The sequence below is a fragment of the Chrysochloris asiatica genome, unplaced genomic scaffold (assembly GCF_000296735.1).
Source record: "Chrysochloris asiatica unplaced genomic scaffold, ChrAsi1.0 scaffold00069, whole genome shotgun sequence".
Lineage (NCBI taxonomy): Eukaryota > Metazoa > Chordata > Mammalia > Afrosoricida > Chrysochloridae > Chrysochloris > Chrysochloris asiatica.
In genome coordinates this window covers 5635035-5648572 of record NW_006408587.1, presented here as the reverse complement: position 1 = coordinate 5648572, position 13538 = coordinate 5635035, and positions in this window count along the sequence as shown.

Below are 13538 nucleotides of genomic sequence, written 5' to 3'. Positions count from 1 at the left end.
AGATAATTTTTTTTAAGTAAGTAAAATTATGCTGAAGATATTTCAAAAACAATTGCAGCAGTACATTGATGGGAACTGCCAGAAGCTGAAGCCATCTAAAAAATGAATGTGGAATGAAGCCAGATAGGTCTTGGCTGAAAGCAGAGAAGTCCAAAAAGATGTTTACCTGTGCTTCACTGACTATGTCTTAATTACCTGGTGATGCTATTACACAAATACCACAAGTGGAAGGAAGGCTTTCAAAACCAGAAGTGTACTGTTGCACAATTTAGGAGGCAAGAAGTTCAAACTCATGTTGCCAGATCTAGAGAAAGGTTTTATTTCTCTGTTGGTCGTTAGGAAAAGTCCTTGTCTCCTTTCAACATTTGTGGGTCAGGCATTACTTGAAGACCTCCACAGGCCTTGGCATCAACCTTTTCTGGGTCTAGGAGGCTCTCAGCACAGTGACTCCAGTACCAAAAGATGTGCTATGTTCCTGTCTTTTCTTTCTTGGTTGTCATAAGGTCTCTCTTTCTCTGCAGCCCATACATACCCTTTGGAAACTCCTTTCACTTTGAAACTAGGTTGTGATCTGGTTAAGAGTGTTTCATCCCATTCTAATCCCATTCTAGTCACTGATTGGTTTATCACTTCAGATTATATCATGTGGGTGATGATATCATTACATAGCCATCAAATTACATCATCACATCATGGTCAGACCACGGAGAAATATGGCCCAGTCTAGTTGACACATTTTGTTTGGTACCACAATTCAATCTATGACAGTCCATTCATCCCCACTCCCCACCCCCAATTCATGTCCTTGGAATGCGCCTAGTCAATGTGTGGTGCTAGTTAAATAAGTGACCTCTCTTTTTCCTTTGCATAGCCCATGTGGAACCTCAGCCTTCACCTTTGACTTGAATCTTTAAACTTCAACCCTGTCCTTCCTGACCTGACTAGAATCCCTGCTTGTCTTCCCTACTTGCCACAGGCAATGAGGGCTATTGAAAGCCAGTCCTCTTTCCTACACGTTCTTTTTCTCGCTCTCTTTTTCAGGGTCCTTGAAGTCCACATGCACCCCAGGTTTAATCCTGTCTGCTCCCTGCCCTGTCCATCACTTGTCTGTCAGTTTGTTTTACAATGGTGGCTTTCATGTTGTTGTGATGCTGGAGCATAGCCCACCTGAATTTAGAGACCATCTCAAGCATAAATTTGATGCCTTGATCATTAATGACAGAAGACCATTTGAATTGTGACATGATATGATACGATACATGAAGAAAGGAAAAAGTCAATTAACAGAAAAGAAAGGCAAGACCAAAATGGTTGTCAGAAGAGACTCTGAAACTTGCTACAAAATATAGAGTATCCAAAGAGAATGGAAGAAATGATGGAGTGAAAGAGCTGAACAGACTGTTTTGATTTCAAAGGACAGCTTGAGAAGACAAAGTAAAGTACTCATACTATAATGAAATATGCAAAGGCCTGGAATTAGAAAAACAAAAGGGAAGAGTATAATCTGAAAGTAGAAGATAGGACACAAACATTACTAATAGCTTGTGAACCTCTTGTCTGAAAATTTACATAAATATGAACATTTTCAGTTTGATTTTAGTATATACCATTTTTTTTAGAAAATGAAACTAGAACTTCAAGCCTCCTTTAAGTATTTATCAATGTGAAAAAAAACTAAAGAAAAAATTCAAGCATCCAGTTGAAATATTGAAGAAGTCTATGGACAAAACATTGAACCATGCAGGAACCATTGAAAGAAGATGGAACAAATGTGAGGATATTGTCTGAGAAAGTATTAATCAGCATTCAACCTTTTTAAGAAGTAGCATATGATCAAGAACTGAAGGTTTTGAAGGAGAAGTACAAGATGTACTGAATGCGTTAGTTAAAAAAACAAAAACAAAAACAAGGTTCCAGGAATTAACTGAATACCAAATGAAATGTTTCAATAAACTGATACAGCACTGGTACTATTCAGTAGTCTATGACTAACTGAAAGAGATCCATATTTGTGCTCATTTCAAAGAAAGATGACCTAACAGAATGTGAAAATTATCAAACAAAATCACAAAGTAAAATTTTGCTGAAAATAATCCAAAAACAGTTGTCACCGTACATTGACAGAGAGCTGCCAGAAATTTAAGCCATATTTCAGAAGAGAACATGGAAAGAGGGTTATCATCGCTGATGTTAGATGAATCTTGGCTGAAAGCAAAGAATATCAGAAATATGTTTACTTATGCTTTATTGGCAGTGCAAAGACATTTGGCTGTATGAATCATAACAAACTATGGATAAAATTGTGAAGAATGGGAATTCTAGAACACTTAATTGTGCTCTTGAAGAACCTGTACCAAGATGAGCAATCACTGGGACAGAACAAGGGGATGTCGGATAGTTCAAAATCAGGAAAAGCATGTGTGAGTGTTGTATCCTCTCGCCATACTTACTCAATCTGTATTTGAGCAAATAATCAGAGAAAATGGACTATATGAAGACATGGCATTGGACTGGAAGAAGGCTCATTAACAATATGTGGTATACAAATGACACAACCTTGTTTGCTGAAATTAAAGAGGACTTAAAGTACTTACGAATGAATATCAAACACTGTACCATTAGTATGGGTTACACCTCAACATAAAAGAAAACAAAAATTTCCACAACTAGACCAATAAGCAACATTATTTTAAAAATGGAGAAAATATTAGAGTTGACAAGGATTTCATTTTACTTGAACCTTGTATTAACACCCATGGAGACAACAATCGAGATATCAAACAATGTATTGCATTGTGCAAATCTACTACAAATGACCCCTCTAAAGTGTTAAAAAGCCAAGAAGTGACTTTGTGACCTAACCCTGACCCAAGCCATGGTATTTTTAATCACCTCAAATGTATGTGAAGGAATCCTGGTGTGGCACTGTAGGATAAGCACTGGATTCCTAACCTAAAGGTCAGTGGTTCAAATCTACCAGTCTCTCCTTGGAAACCTTATATAGGTTCACAATGATTCTGAAGCAACTTGATGGCACTTAACAACAGTGCCATGCATGGGAAATCTGGACTGTGAATAAGGAAGATGAAGAATTAATGTCTTTGAATTATAGTGTCAGGGAAGAATTTTGAACTGTGAGGGAAATGAACAAATCTGTCTTGGAAGAAGTATAACTAGACTGCTTCTTAAAAGAGAGGATGGTGAGATTCTGTCTTATGTACTTTGAACATGTTATCAAGAGGGACCAGTTCCTGGAAAAGGGCAGTATGCTTGGTAAAGTAGAGGGTCAGTGAGAAAAAGGAAGACCCTCAATGACAACTGATTGACACTGTGGCTGCGACGATGTTCTCAAACATAGCAAGGACTGTTAGGATGGTGAAGGACAGCAATGTTCTGTTCTTTCGTACCTAGGCTCTGTACAAGTTAGAACCAATTTGAAGGTTCTAGCAACAACCCCTTATCCATGAACCTTGAGGGTAGGTTGGTGAGAAGGACAAGAGCAAATATATGTTCTGATGAAAACTCGTTCACAAATCTTCAGGTATTTTTGCTAAATCACTAACTATACTTTTAAAAAGGCAAATCTAATCATTCTTTAAAAAAAAAAAATCACAATCTACCTCATTTGTGCTCAAGGTAAAGTCCCAAATCCTCAGCATGACATGCAAGGACACACTCATATCTCCCTCTCTAGCTTCCGCTTCCTCTCTTATTAACCTCCCCTCCACCTGCCACAATCAGCCCCACACACACTATTTTCATGCCAGATTGAACTCCATGCACTTCCTGAACACTTCATACATCTTACTGTTGTTGCCTGGAATCCTTTTTTTCTTCAATCCCCTTCAACAGTCTCTGCCAGGTTTACTCTATGCCTCATGAATCAGTTTAGTCATTATCTGGGAAGTCATCCCTGATTTCTGGGGTTGATTTGGGGTCCTTTGTGTCCTCCCCTGGACCCTGGGACTTCCATTATAGCACTGATCAGCACTAGTTGGTTTTATTGTGTCTTCCTTACTATCCTGTGAGCATTTTGAGAATAAGCCTGCATTTTTACTCCCCTAGCTCCTGCATCAGCTCTAGTAGCATAGTGGTTACAAATCAGACTGCTAATCTCATGATCAACCTTTCAAAATTACCAGCTGTTTCAAAGAAGAAAGATGAGACTCTTTGTTTCCGTAAAAATTTACAACCTCAGAAACCCTATACAGGGTCTCTAAGAGTCAGAACTGACTGCATGGCACATAACCACCAGCTCCAGCATCTGACATCAAAGAGCAATTAGTGAGTGCTTGTAAAATGAATACACAAAGAGAACTAAAGCAAATCAAGAAATACATTCTATGAATTTCAATCATATATGCCTTTGAGGTAGGCTATGGGCCATAGAAAAGATATCCCCAAAAGGGAGAATTTCTGCAATAAACTTTCTGTGATATTTTCTAAGAGATTCCAGCAAAGTGGAGCCAGTTATAGTCCAAGGCCACTGGACCACCCTGAAAAAGCAAAACCCTCTTCTCAGAATTCCATGGGAATCCCCTCCACCCACACTGTGCTCTCAGCTGACAGTCTGGAAATAGAGTGTCACATTTTTGTGTTTGTGTTGTGTGCCTGTCTGCTCAAAGGGGGCTGCATTCACTAGGCACAAAGAATGCACATGGACCCACTGATTAGGAATGTATCTTTAAACCAAGAAGTTTGGAAAGAGTTAAGCAGCCTGGAAGCTTTTAGAGATCTGTAGCAAATGGGATTCAGCACAAAGACCTCCCAGGATGTAGGATTTGTCCCAGACAGAATGAAAGCCGCCCAGATCTGGTAAAGATTTATAGGGGCTTAAGTAATTAGTCAAAAACCTATTTGCAGTGGGTCCCCAAATTGGGCGCTAAGACTCCTAGGGACTTTTCACATGTGAGACCTTTCTATTCAGAGTTCTGTGCCCCAACTGATGGGGACATATTGGTCAATATAGACTTAGCTGAGAGTTCCACTGGACCCTGGAGATAGAGCTGAGAGGAAAGATTTCAAACCAATTTCTGGTTTGACTCTGACATGGATGTGACACCGATGACTCTCTTCTAAGCTCCATTTCTTTATCTCTAAACCTGAGACCACCTGAAACTCTGTTTCCAGGTAACCATATATTCTGAACCACAAACAGGACAGAACTAACAATGGACTGAGATAACATGACAGTTGCGAGGATATCTCTGGAGATTCAACACATGGATTAAATCCTGCCTCTACTACTTGTATGGCTTCTTTCCTTTACCTCCAAATCTCAGTTTCCATATCTTTAAAACAGAAATAATGAGAGGTCTTGCAAAAGTAAGAATTCAATAGGATAAATAGTTAAAATACATTTATAGAATTTTGGAAATTCCTGGCAGATAGCAAAATCAATCAAATTTAACTACTAGTAGTGGAAATAGGAAGAGTCCTGGTGTGGTGTTGTAGAATAAGGATTGATTGGACTGTTAACCATGAGTTTGGAGGTTCAAACCCACCTACTGCTCCTTGGAAACTCTATATAAGGTTGCTATGAGTCAGAAATGATTTAACAGCACTTAAAAACAGTAACAACAACAAGTGGAAAGGGGATATTTCTTGACAATTATAGGTACATTGTAGGCACAGAATTTTCATAGGTACATGGTAAAACAGAATTTTTGCTGAAGCGATTGGTCCACCTTACAACATTCCAAAAGAACCGTGTAGTTTAACTTACTACAACTTGTGTGCTGCTGTGATTCTGGAAGCTATGCCACTGGTATTTTAAATACCAAAAGGGTCACCCATGGTAGACAGGTGTTTTTTGTTTTTTTTCCTTAGTTGAGCTTCCAGATGAAGACAGACTAAGATAAAGGAGAGACAGACTATTTGGGAATATTCAGTCCCTGTAAAACTTATGAATAGCAGTGGAACACTGTCAGATAGCACCAGAATATTGAATATTAAAACATGATTAAGAGCACCAAATTTTTATCTGTTATAGTACTGGAAAATGAGCCCCTAAGGTTGGAAGGCACTCAAAATAAGACTGGGAAAGAACCTCTTCCTCAAAGTAGAATTGACTATTATCACATGAATGGAGTAAAGCTTTCAAGACCTTCATTTGCTGATGGGGCACAACTCAAAATATAAAGAAACAGCTGAAAACAACCATTAATAATAAGAACTTGGAATGTACTAAGAATGAACCTAGGAAAATTAGAAATTGTCAAAAACTATATGGAACACATAAACATCGGTGTCCTAGGCATTAGTGAGCTGAAATGGACTGGTATTGGACATTTTGAATCTGACAATCACATGGTTTACAATTCCAGGAATGACAAATTGAAGAGGAATGGTGTTGCAATCATCATCAAAAAGAATATTTCAAGGTCTGTCTTGAAGTATAACACTGTTTTGATAGGGTAATACCCGTACACTTACAAAGAAGATAAATTAATGTAACTATTATTAAAATTTATGCACCAACCACTAGAGTCAGAGATAATACAATATAAATTCTACCAACTTCTTAAATCTGAAATTGATCAAATATGCAATCAAGATGTATTGACAATTACTGGTGATTGGAATGCAAACATTGGAAACAAAGAGGAAGAATCAGTAGTTGGAAAATATGGTATAAGTAATAGAAATTATGCTAGAGATCACATTATAGAATTTTGCAAGGCCAATGACTTGTTCATTGAAAATACCTTTATAAACAACAACAAAAAAGAGAACTATACACATGAACCTAATCAGGTGGAATATACAGAAATCAAATTGACTATATCTGTGGAAAGAGATGGTGGAAAAGCTCCGTATCATCAATTACAACAGATCATCAATTGCTTATATGGAAGTTCAGGCTGAAGTCCACAAGAGACAACATGTGACCTTGAATATATTCCACCTGACTTTACAGGTTCCACCTCAAGAACAGATTTGATGCATTAGATACTAGTGATCCAGAAGAGGTGTGGATGACACCAAGAGCATCATATAGGAAGAAAGCAAAAGGTGATTAAGAAGACAAGAAAGAAGGAAAGGACCAAAATGGATGTTGGTAGAGTCTCTGAAACTTGTTCTCCAGCATGGAGATATTAAAGTCAATTGAAAAAAATAGGAGCTAAAAAGTAGAATAGAAAATTTCAAATAGCAGCTTGAGAAGACAAAGCCAAATATTAAAATGAAATGTGCAAAGACCTGGAGTTAGAAAACCAAAAGGTAAGAACACACTCAGCTTTTCTCAAACTGAGGGGACTGAAGAAAAATTCAAGTTTTGACTTGGAATGGTAAAGGATTCTATAAGCAAAATATTGAATGATGTAGAAAATATCAAAAGATGATGAGAGGAGGACACAGAGTAACTGTACCAAAAATAAATGGCCAATGTTCAACAATTTCAAGAGGTAGCATATGATCAAGAGCCAATGAGACTAAAGGAAGAAGTCCAAGGTACAATGGCTGCATTGGTAAAGAACATGTCTCCAGGAACTGGAACACAAATTGAAATCTTTTAACAAACTGATGTGGCACTGGATGCACTCACTCATCTTTGCCAAGAAATTTTAAAGACATTTACCTGACCAATTGATTGAAAGAGATCCATATTTGTGCATCAGACAATATCATCAATATCACATGCAAGTAAAATTTTGTTAAAGATAATTGAAAAATGACTATAACATTACATTGACAGAGAACTGCCAGAGGTTCAAGCCAGATTCAGATGAGGCCGTGGAATGAGAGATATCATTGCTGACATTAGATGGTCTTATCTGAAAGGAGAGAATGCCAAAAAGATGTTTGCCTGTGCTTTATTGGCTACACAAAGGCTTTTGGTTGTGTGGATCACGAAAAGCTATGAGCAACATTGAGAAGAATGAGTATTCTGGAACTCTTAATTGTGCTCATAAGGACCTTTACATAGACCAAGAGACAGTCGTCTGAACAGAACAAGGGAACACTGAATGGTTTAAAATTAGGAAAGGCGTCTGCCAGGGCTGTATTCTTTCACCATGCTTATTCAATCTGTATGGTGAGCAAATAATTCGAGAAGCTGGATTAGATGAACGAGAATATGGCATTGGAATTGGAGGAAGACTCATTAACAATCTGTGATATGCAGGAGATACAGCTTTGCTTGCTGAAAATTAAGAGTACTTAAAATACTCATTAATCAAGATCAAAGGGCACAGCCTTCAGTATGGGTTGCACTTCAATGTAAAGTAAACAAAGATCCTCACAGCTGGACCAGTAAATAACATTATGACACATGGTGAAAAGTTTGAAGTTGTCAAAGACTTCATTTTGCTCGCATCAACTATCAGCATTCATGGAAACAGCAGTCGAGAAATCAATTGACATACTGCATTAGATAAATCTGCTGCACGAGACCTCGTTAAACTGTTCACTAGTAGATATGTCATTTTGAGGAATAAGGTGCACCTGACCCAAGTCCCACGTCATGGCATTTTTAATAGCCTCAGATGTGTGTGAGAATAGGACAATGAATAATGAAGATCATGATAGAATTGATGCGTTTATGTTATGATGCTGGAGGAGAATATTAAAAGTGCCAGCCTGTTATTGCTGTTGTTTGTACCGTTGAGTCATTTCCGACTCATGTTGTTGTTGTTAAGTGCCATTGAGTCGGTTCCGACCCATAGCGACCCTGTACAGGGTTTCTGAGGGTGTAAATCTTTACAGGAGTAGAAAGCCTCATCTTTCTCCCACGGAGCGGCTGGTAGTTTCGAACCGCTGACCTTGAGGTTCGCAGTCCGATTCGTAACCACTACGCTACCAGAGTTCCTATATAGTGACCCTATATAGGGTTTCTGAGGAGTGACTGGTGAGTCTGAACCACCCAGCTTGTGATTCAAACCAAACTTGCAGTCCGTTGTTTATCCGACAGTGCCACACCAGGATTCCAAAAGTATCATGGACTGTCAGAAAACAAATAAATCTGTATTGGTAATAGTACAGCCAGAATGCTCCTTGGAAGCCTGGATGGCCAGACTTCATCTCTCGTACTTTGAACATAATATTAAGAAGGACCAGTCCTTAGAGAAGGACACCATGCTTAGTAAAGTGGAGGGCCATCGAGAAAGAGGAAGACCCCCAATGGGATGACTTGGCACAGTGGCAGCAACAATGGCTCAAGCATAGCCATGATTGTGAGGTTGGTAGAGGAATGGGTAGTGTTTCGGTCTGTTGTACATCGGGTTACCATGAATTGGTATCAACTCGATGGCACCTAACAACAACAATAAATATAAGTTTTGCTTTTAACATGCTCACTGATCTGGATATTTTTCTGTTTTTCTTGGCATGTATTTAGTAGTACAGTGACTCCATACAATAAGTTCTGGACTTTAAACCACAAAGTCCATAGTTCTAGATCACCAGCCACTCTATGGGAGAAAGATGAGTCTTTCTGTTCCCACAAAGATTAAAAATCCCTAGGAAATCCCATACAGGGTTACTATGAGTCAGAACAACAACCATCAGCACGTGTTTACTGACATTATGTGCTCTGAGGCTACAACATTGAACAGCACATTGTCCTAGCCCTGTGTGATCTCACTGATGGGCGCAGGAGCCAGATTTAAAAAAATAATCCTCACAGAATCAGCTCCATTTCAGTACTGTGTAATAAGTCAAAAGAGAAGAGGAGACAGAGGAGGAGGCTCTGGGAGCACACAGAAGATGCCTAATGTGTGTGGAAGGATTCTTGAAGGACATAACACATAGGGTAAGACTCAAAAGGAAGAAAAGGAGTTAGTCTGCTGAAGAAAGGAAGAAAGGAATGTCTGAAATAAGCAAGGCAATCGGAACAAATGTCCAGAGATGCCAGAGGCTTGGGGAATTATTGGAATGACCAGGAGGTACCTGAGTAATTTTGTTAGGCTAGAAGCTAGGGTGCAAGGGCTGAAGCTAGATGTAGGTAGGAGCATACTAGGGAGAACACATGGGTGAAATATGGATTTCTCAGTTTTGATACTTTTGGCAATTGGGACAAGATATTTCTTTGTTAATGGGGTACTGTTCTGTGCTTTGTAGAATGTTCTCATCGATTCCACTCACTAGACTTCAGTAGCAGAATTCTCCTCTCCTAGTTATCACAACCAATGTGTCTCTAGGCCTTGTCAAATGTTCTTTATTGTTAGGTGCCATCAGGTTGGTGTCAACTCATAGTGACCTTGTGCACAACAGAATGAAACATTTCCTGGTCTGGCGCCATCCTTCTAATCATTGCTATGCTTCATCCTATTGCTGCTTCCACTGGGCCAACCCATCTTGTTGGGGATCTTCCTCTTTTTCACTGACCCTCCAATTTACCAGTCCTTCTCCAGAAACTGGTCCCTCCCGATAATGCATCTGATGCATGAGAGATGAAGTCAGGTCATTGTGGCTTTTATGGGAGCATCATGGCTTCTAAGGAGCATTTGTGCCCAGATGTCCTCTGGGAGACCAAATTAACAGTTGAGAACGGCTGGGCTAAACTAAGAACTTTGAACTTTATGCTGCATTGTTGTTGTTAAGTTCCATCAAGTCAGTTCTGACTCATAGAGACCCTGTATAGGATTTATGAGAAGCAGCTGGTGAGTTTGAACCACTGACTTTGTAGCTAACAGTCTAGAGCTTATCCTTACAACATGAAGTAACATGGCCAGTTACATTCAGATTAACAGAAAAAAACACAACAACAATCAGTCTATTGCTGTTGTCTAGGAAAGCAATTGTAAATTACAATGGGAACATGGGAACGCTGAAGAAAGGATATAGTCTCTCAGTTGGTGGTGGTGGTGTGTGCCATTGAGTCAGTACCAACTCAGGTAACCCGTATAGGATTTCTGAGAGCAGCTGGTAGGTTTGAACTGCCAACTTTGTGGTTAGTAGTCCAATGCTTATCCTAAAGCACCACACCAGGGCTCACTCTCTTAATAGGAAGATAATGTATTTGTATTATATATACATACATACATACATTTTTCTGCTTTATGTTTGGGAATAGTAAAATATATACATAGATACACACATGAACTAGTTGATACTATAGGTAAGTGGGGAGTCTTTACCTCTTCTCTAAGGCCAAAGAAAGAACATTTTAATGAATCATTTGTGCTTCTGGAGAATAATTACAAATAACAAATACCATGACTAGCAATATTTGCCTTGCACTTTGAAATTGAAAACATCATTTCACAAACTCAAAATTCTCACAATGGCCCCCTTCAAGGGATTTTATGATCCCTCCATTACAGGAAGTGAATTTTAGAGAAATGTTAGGTGATTTACCTAAAATCATATAGCCAGTAAATTGTGGCACTTCAAATCACTTTTGTCTCCAAGTCCCATTCTCTTTACGCGCTATCATGAAAGATGCTTCCTTAAGACAAAGAGCAGTTTTACTCTTTGGAATCAGTTCAATCTGGGCCATTTTAAAACTATCACCATCTAGTTTTTTAAACAATAAATTTCCAAGCAAATTAAAAAAAAAAAAAAAAAAACTTAGGGAAGAGAACCAGAGAATGTTCTGGAAAGTTTTGTGTGACCTATGTGCTTTCTTCCCCCTGTGCCCCCATACTCCCCACTTCATTATGGTGTACTCCCTTTTCTTACCCAGTCCAGACTTTCATAACTAGAGTTCAGCAATACAAGTCAAAGCATTCACCCCACTCCTGCACTTGTCCCCAGAAACTACCCAGGTTCCTGTATTGTGGTCTGCCACAACTAGGTCACTGATGGGCACAGAAAACCAAGTCCTCTACTTAATTTGATTTAATTTCCTCTCATTGCAGAAAAATCTTTCTGCTTTATGTTTGGAAAGGGAAAAGGTAAGATTTTTTTTTTTCTCATTGGTGTCAAGTTTGCAGCTGATAAATCTGTCTAAATGTTGTTAACAGGTCAAGTGCACCTGGGGGCTCTACATGATTTCGCCAGACTTGTGAAGAATGTGTGTGTTTTTCCCAGTTGTGTCCACACATCATTTGTTACACTGTTGGAAAAACTTGGCTGGTGGCTATACCCAGCCCCACCTCCACCCCAAGTTTTAAAACTTGCTTCATTTACAGAGTTTTCCAGCAATTCTAGGAAAAGCATTTTTGGAGGAATGTCAGTATTGTTTTGCACAAGGGCCATGAAATAAAAAAAAATTATAGAATTTATTTAAACTACAGTTACTTATTATTTTTTAAATAGATAAATTGCCTTGAGAACTGAAGTAAAAGTCATGCCAAATTTGGCCACTGAAGGTGGAAAGAAACCAATCTTTACCTAGAGTAGGCTAGGCCCTGTACTAGATAGCCTACCTACCTATGTCGTTAATTCTCAACAGAATTCTGAGAGAGATTATCCCTTTTACCTCAATTTTTGAGGAAATTTGGAGTATCAGAGAGTGTAAATGATCTTCCCAAGGCCACTAAGCAAGCATGTAGCAGCACTCACAATATTTATTCACCATTCTGCCATTTGTTGTTTGCCTACAGTAACCAAACACTGCTTTGGGCACTTAAGATATATCAGTGGATGAAAAAGACAAAAATATCTGCCCTCCTGGAGCAGACATTCTTGCTGGGGAGGCAAACAGTAAACATGATAAACATATCACATATTTAGTGTGGTTTAGGCAACAAGTGCTGAACTCACCACTGAGGTTGTTCACCAAAAAGTTCTGACTTTCTGTTTTCCATGCACACAATAGGATAGCATTTCCCAGCCTCCTAGAGATTCACTCTCATAAATGAGTGCTAAGTAGTGTCACTGAGGATTGAACCACTTAATTGCTAGTTTGAGACCTTCCAGTATGTGCTCTGTCCCCTGCCACAGGGATGGGGAACATGCTAGACACTGGTCATTCCATGAGCAGGGGTGAAAGGTTAGAACTGCAGAGTTCAGCTACAAGAACAAGGAGTAAAGACAGCAACATTCAAGAGATGCAAGAGAGTGGTTCAATTGATACAAGTGTGCATCCTAAGAGGTTAATCAGGAGCAATGTGATAGGGTAACGATGAGGTCTTGCCTTGGCGTTCACAACCAACTAACTATACAAATAGACTGGAATTTGGAACCAAAGGAATAGGGTCTTATGGGCCCCATCCCATTATAGGAAGGAGCATCATGATAGAGTGAGGAGGATGTGGAAGATGATCATTTAGTGCAAATCTCAGCTGTATCATTAACCAGCTCATCAAAATTCGTGACCAGATGATAGCTCATATCTGAGTCTTAAGTTTCTTTATTTGCGAAATGAAGTAACAAATTCTTGCTTTATAACATCTGAAGTGTGGCACTGTAGGATAAGTATGTTGTTGTTGTTAGGTGCCATCGAGTTGGTACCGACCAGTTCTCTTGGCAGCCCATGACACTTTCAATGTTCTCCTCCTACACCATAATGCAAAAGCATCAATTCTTCTACAGTCTTCCTTATTCACTGTCCTGCTTTCACATGCATATGAGGTTATTGAAAATACCATGGCTTGGATCAGATACACCTTAGTCCTCAAGCTGACATCTTTGCTCTTCAACACTTTAAAAAG